This window comes from Pristis pectinata, chromosome 7 (assembly GCF_009764475.1).
Source record: "Pristis pectinata isolate sPriPec2 chromosome 7, sPriPec2.1.pri, whole genome shotgun sequence".
In the NCBI taxonomy this organism is placed as follows: Eukaryota; Metazoa; Chordata; class Chondrichthyes; order Rhinopristiformes; family Pristidae; genus Pristis; species Pristis pectinata.
The window spans coordinates 77,957,404-77,963,555 of record NC_067411.1 but is presented as its reverse complement, the minus strand read 5'-3'; the positions used below and the strand labels follow the sequence as shown (position 1 = coordinate 77,963,555).

General features: G+C 40.1%; 1 protein-coding gene across 5 annotated transcripts in view; it reads left to right on the top strand.

Annotated features, from left to right (window-relative positions):
* The first annotated feature begins 377 nt into the window (after positions 1 to 377).
* The window catches only part of gcnt3 (glucosaminyl (N-acetyl) transferase 3, mucin type), a 66,366-nt gene continuing 60,591 nt past the window's right edge, over positions 378 to 6,152 (top strand). Inside the window, exon 1 of one of the 5 annotated variants that reach the window (XM_052019409.1) lies at positions 378 to 510. The gene's annotated coding sequence lies outside the window, so the exon portion shown is untranslated. Of the gene's footprint in view, positions 575 to 6,152 lie in introns of all 5 variants that reach the window. The other 4 variants (XM_052019407.1, XM_052019406.1, XM_052019404.1 and 1 more) reach the window with 4 other exon arrangements.

Sequence of the window (6,152 nt, the reverse complement as noted above, 5' to 3'; positions counted from 1 at the left end):
CAGCTAGCCATAAACGTAAATACAATGATCTAATAGTACAATTCCACTGCAGTCGCTGGGTCGAGGGGAGAAAAGTCTTTTTTTTCAAATTCCGAATGAATTTTTTTCATTGCCACCCATTATGGCAAAATCCGGATTCACCACATTGTATGAATCTCTTAATATAGGTTCTGCTGACTCACCGTCATCAAACAGCTCTGTCTTCCTCTTTAAGAACTAGATGAGACACCATCAGTTCCTAGTTCCACAAAGCATGATCTACGCTCACAGACAGAATTAACCACGGCGGTAGCGAAGAGCGTTGAATGTTCTCTTTAACTCCCATTTGAGTACCGTTACCCAGCTGCAGATCAACCAGCACCCATTTTAGGGTAAAAGTGAAATCTGGAAGAAGAGCCTGGTGAAAGCACAGGAAGAGAAAGAGTGCGTAGAGGAAGCGTGCTGTCGGTGCGGGACGGTGTATTTCAAAGCCAGCTGCTTGTCTGTTTCATTCAGCCTTCTCACCCGCAGGTTTGTGTAACTATGGAGCTGAGGGAAATAAAATAAACCTCTGCTTCCTGGATCTAGACGTGCAGTAAGTCTCATACATTTTTGTAGTTCTCTTAATTTTGTAATGTTGCTACAGTAATTTTAGTTTATTTATACCTGACGTTTTTCAGGCTTATTGCACAGATCGATGTATTTGTCTAATTTTGTCACGGCATCGGCACTTATAATTTTACATGATATGCAGGCATATACCGTCCTCCCTGCTTTGTTGTACAGTGCCGAGGAGCCGGAGGTGCGTCCAGACCTTACTTCTTTGCTTGGGATTTAAATGGTCGCTTTTTGACATTGGTTTTTCACACTTAAAAGAAATAATTTCGTGCAACAGCAATGAACACCTCTTGCTTGTGGCCTGAAGCGCAGTACCTAGAAAGAGTAGATTAGTGGCAAAGAAGAAGGCTGGTCTGGTTTTTGAGAAGTTCTTGTCAAGAAATAGACTGTCCGTTCACTAGAAATGCAGCAGGGGCACTTTTTGGATTGGGCTGCTGGTTGAATCTAAGTTCTGTCCTTCTGTACGACTACAATATCGTGTTTCATAAACTGTAATATTTTACCACTCCAGAAATAAGATCCCAGAATTTTCTGGAGCGGGGCATCTCACGACGGAGCCCTTCAGTAGGATCTTTGTACATTTGCCCCCACTTCTTTGTTTGCCTTGTAAATTGCTGGAGGTGTGTACTGGTGTGACAAAGATAAAGGGGTTTCAACAATTTTAATGAATGATGTAATCAACTGCATATCTTGAAACATCGATTAAAATTAAGAAGTAAAATGTGACACATTTATATAGCGCCTGTCACTCGCAATTTAAAACTTCGTAACAATCAATGAAGATTTTTTTGAAGGAAAACGGGGTTACAAGTCCACCAGCCACTAGGCGCACAGCAAACAGCAATGTGATACCACAAGATGATTTGTTTATAGAGATTATTGCAGTGTATTCCCTTTTGGGGATTCATTGACCCTGAGAAAGTGGTGGTGAGCCATTGCCTTCCGCTTGCAGTCCTTCTGGTGAAGGTATTGTCACAATGCTGTTGGGGAGGGAGACCAGCGATGATGAAGGAAAGGTGTGGTATTTCTAAGTCAGGGCAGAATGCCACTTGAAGATGAGCCTGCAGTTGTTGTTGTCCCATGTTGCAGGCTTGGGAGGTGAGAAACCTTTGTGAGAAACTTTAATGCATTTTGTAGATGGTATTCACTGCAGCCATGGTGAGCCAGTGGTGCAGGGGATGAATACTTAGGGTGGTGAATGTGGATTACTTTGTCTTGGTTCATGTCAAGTTTTCTTGTATGTTGCCAGAACTGCATTCATCCAGGCAAATGGAAAGTATTGTATGGCATTCCTGATTTGTGCCTTGCAGATGGTGGAAAGGCTTTGAGGCTGCAAGGGATATGACACTCACCGGAGGATACTAAGTCTCTGACCTGCTCTTGTAGCTATTTATATTGTTGAGTTTCTGGTCAATGGTAACCTCCAGAATGTTGATGGTAGGGGACGTGCAAGTGGGTTGTGGATAGACATCTCAAGTTGGAGATAGCATACTGTTTTGTGAGGTTAATATTGACCATGACACTAGTATACACTTTTCTCCACCTCTCTGAATTGTGATTTTGTTCACATTCAACTCTCAGTTTAATGTCCCACCTAAAAAAAACAGCCTCTCCGACAATGCAGCATTTACTCAGTACCGGAACATAAAATCTAGCTGCCATTTAGCTCTTGAGCCCATTCCACCATTCAATGAAATTATGGCTGATCTGTGACCTAAGTCCATGTCCCTTAACATCACTGGTTGAGAAAAGTCCATCATCATAGATTTAAGACAAATAATTAATCTGGCATCAGGAGTCAATTGTGGAAGAAAATTCCAGGGTTCTACCATATTTGTGTGTGATTGTTTTCCTTAAATTCCTGAAAGACCCAGCTCCAATTATTAGACAGTCATCTTCCCAATCAGAAGAAATGGTTTTGTTCTTTATAATCTACAAATTCTCCTATATTATTTTGAATTAATCAAATCAAACAATAGCCTTCTAAATTCTAGATTTCTCCTTTTGGGGTCTAGGCATCATTCTGATAAAACTATGTCACACTCCATCCAAGATCAAAATATCATTCTGCACTGGAGTATGAACTGGGATATTTTTAAATGTGCTTGCTTTGGGATCTGTAGTAAATATCTTTTTGAATCGCAAATGAGACTACTAACCACTAGCAACTGAACAAAATAAAGTGACAGGTGAATTAGAGTAAAATAAGTTACAGCAATTGAAAGAGAAGGCAGAAAGATTAGACGAAGAGAGTTACTGAAAAGAAAGACAAAAGCACCTTTCAAAGATGCCCAACAGTAAATTAGTATTGGAAGCATGACATTTCTACCATTTAAGAGAAACAAATGACTACAGATGCTGGAATCTAGATGTAAAACATGATGATGCTGGAGGAACTCAGCAGGCCAAGCAGCATCTATGGAGAAAAGCAGGCGGTCAACGTTTCGGGTCAGGACGCTTCTTCAGGACCCTTTCTACCATTTAAATTGTTCATTTTCTGAATTTGGAGAGGTTATTTAACCTTGCAATAACATTTACATTATTATATAATATATTATTCTACTGAGAACTTCCTGCAATAAATGTAATTACTTATGAAGTAACTTGATGAAATTTGGATGCTTAAGGGTAAGTTGCAGTTTTTGCAGGACTGTTGTAGTTGCTCAAATCAGCCACCATACTTGTGGTAAATCACAATTTGTGGTGTAAAAATTTATAGATATAAATTGGAAAATTTATACCTGAATAGAAGCAAGTGTTACGGACTAGGTTACTATTGGTGAATGTCCCTTTAAGATAGAGTAGTGCGTGTGTGTGTGTGCGTGCGTGTGTGTGTGTGTGTGTGTGTAACGTGATGACGTCAACAGAAGATAAGGACGTAATGACGTTCTTGGAGCCGACAGTCGGAGTCAGTCAGAGGAGAGAGAGAGGGAGAGAGAGAGAGAGAGAGAGAGAGAGAGAGACCAGCCTGCCAGTCACTATCGACGGATGAAAATCAGTAAATGTGTCTGTCACTACAATCCATGTATGGATTTTTGGAATAATCCGGTGCCGTCCACTTTGTTCTTAACCTGTAGAAGGAAACAGGTATTTGTGTGGATGGTCACGATTCAAATGCCTTTCAGGGGTGGCAGATGCTTCGGAACAAAGCGGTGGAGTAGTCACTGCTGAGTAGACACCTGAGGTGTTGTATGGGTTCCATTGTGGAACATTTGGATTTCGTAATTACTCTCTATTTTCTCTCTATGTTTTGTCTTCAGTCAACAGTGGTTTTGCAGAAGCCTTTGCTCACGTTTCACCTTACAGCTTGCTGAACTGAACTTTGAGAACTATTCCTGGACTTGGAGTTTGGGAATTTGCCAGACACACACTACGAGTTTAGTTTTTGGGGTTAATGTTTAAGATCTAACATTTTAACTTTTATTTTCCTTAGCATCATAAGTAGTTATTAATAAAATAGTTTTTAACACATACATAACTCGGTGTGTTTCTTTTGTTGCTGGTACGTGACAAAATTGGCGGCTCGTCTGGGATATGAACCCAGGACCTCCCGGAACAAAGGAAACTAGAGTTACAACAAACTCGGCTGAAGTTTGAGGCTGAGGCAGAACAAAGGAAACTAGAGTTAGAACAAACTCGGTTGAAGGTAGAGGCTGAGTTAGAAATAAAGAAGATAGAGTTTGACGAAAAGGATAAACAGAGGCAGCATGAGTTAGAAATGAAGAGAAGGAGTTTTATTAGAGCTAGAGCTAAAGAAGTAGTCAAGGCCAATAGTCCTGTTCAGCCTGATGTTGTTCCCTGTGACAGCCCTAAACAAGAGGCAAATTATGATGATTTGTCTGAGACTTTTCTGTCTTCACTGGAGGATTAAAATCCTTGTATTGAGTCTGAATTTAAGGATTTGTCTCTGTCCAGGAAAGAATTTATAGTGGAGCAGACTAAAGACCTTGAGAGTACTAAATTGAGAGAAAAATCACTCTCAAGTGCTGAGATGGTAGGTGAACCTAATTCAAGTCCCCTTGTGGTTCCTTTGAAGCCTATTCCTGTTTTTGGTGAACCCTTTTCGAAGGTGGTTGTGGACTGTGTTACACGATTGCCAGAGGATTGGGATGAAGGAGATCATTTGCTTTTGGTTGCAGTGAGACAGTTAGTGCAGGAATCCTTAGGTTGTGAATTTGTGTCTGGACATCGAGAAAAAGAAACTTTAAAATTGCCAGGAGAACAATGGGTTAATTTGCTGGATTATGTTCAGAACTGTAGAGCTAAACCTTGAAAACCCTTGTTTTTTGAGAGTAGAAGGTCAGGTTAGTAGTCTAAGCATTGGAGCAGCAAGGCTGGTAAACAAAAATATTTTGAGAAACATTGAAACAAAATTGGCACAGTTCCAATTGCAACAAGGTCAACACATGAGAGAATTAATTTTGTTTGAAAATGGATAAAATGGAAGTATGAACACATGATATGTCACATAGTCACATGGAAGGCAGTCAGCCATGACTTTCCTGATGTTAAATGCAAAACATGTACCTTTACTAATCTGATATTCTGTAATTGTGTAGAATGATAATTATTAACACATTGCTAACAGTATGTGTGGTTAAAAGAAATGTTTTTTTGAAAAAATTCTTTTTAGGTGGGAGGTGTGTTACGGACTAGGTTACTATTGGTGAATGTCCCTTTAAGATAGAGTTGTGCGTGTGTGTGTGTGTGTGTGTGTGTGTGGCGTGATGACGTCAACAAGATAAGAACGTAATGACGTTCTTGGAGCAGACAGTCGGAGTCAGTCAGAGGAGAGAAAGAGAGAGAGAGAGAGACACCAGCCTGCCAGTCTCTATCGATGGATGAAAAACAATAACTGCATCTGTCACTACAATCCACGTATGGATTTTTGGAATAATCCGGTGGAGTCCACTTTGTCGTTAACCTGTAGAAGGAAACAGGTATTTGTGTGGACGGCCACGATTCGAATACCTTTCGGGGGTGGCAGATGCTTCGGAACAAAGCGGTGGAGTAGTCACTGCTGAGTAGACACCTGAGGTGTTGTATGGGATCCATCGTGGAACATTTGGATTTTGTAATTACTCTCTGTTTTCTCTCTCCATTTTGTCTTCAGTCAATGGTGGTTTTGCAGAAGCCTTTGCTCACGTTTCACCTTACGGCTTGCTGAACTGAACTTTGAGAACTATTCCTGGACTTGTTGTTTGGGAATTTGCAACACACACACTACGAGTTTAGTTTTTGGGGTTAATGTTTAAGATCTAACATTTTTACTTTTATTTTCCTTAGTATCATAAGTAGTTATTAATAGAATAGTTTTTAACACTTATACATGACTCGGTGTGTTTCTTTTGTTGCTGGTACGTGACACAATCAGCATTAAACAATGCTATTTTAGCTGCATAATCTGGGTCAGTGTGTTGTACAACATAAATCTGTTAGATAATTAGTAAGCAACAATTTCCACAGTAGATTCTGAGTTCATCTTATTTCTCTCCATTGTTTGTATGTATCAGTTGAGACTAATATAGGGATAGGAAAAAGCAATTAAGGCACTT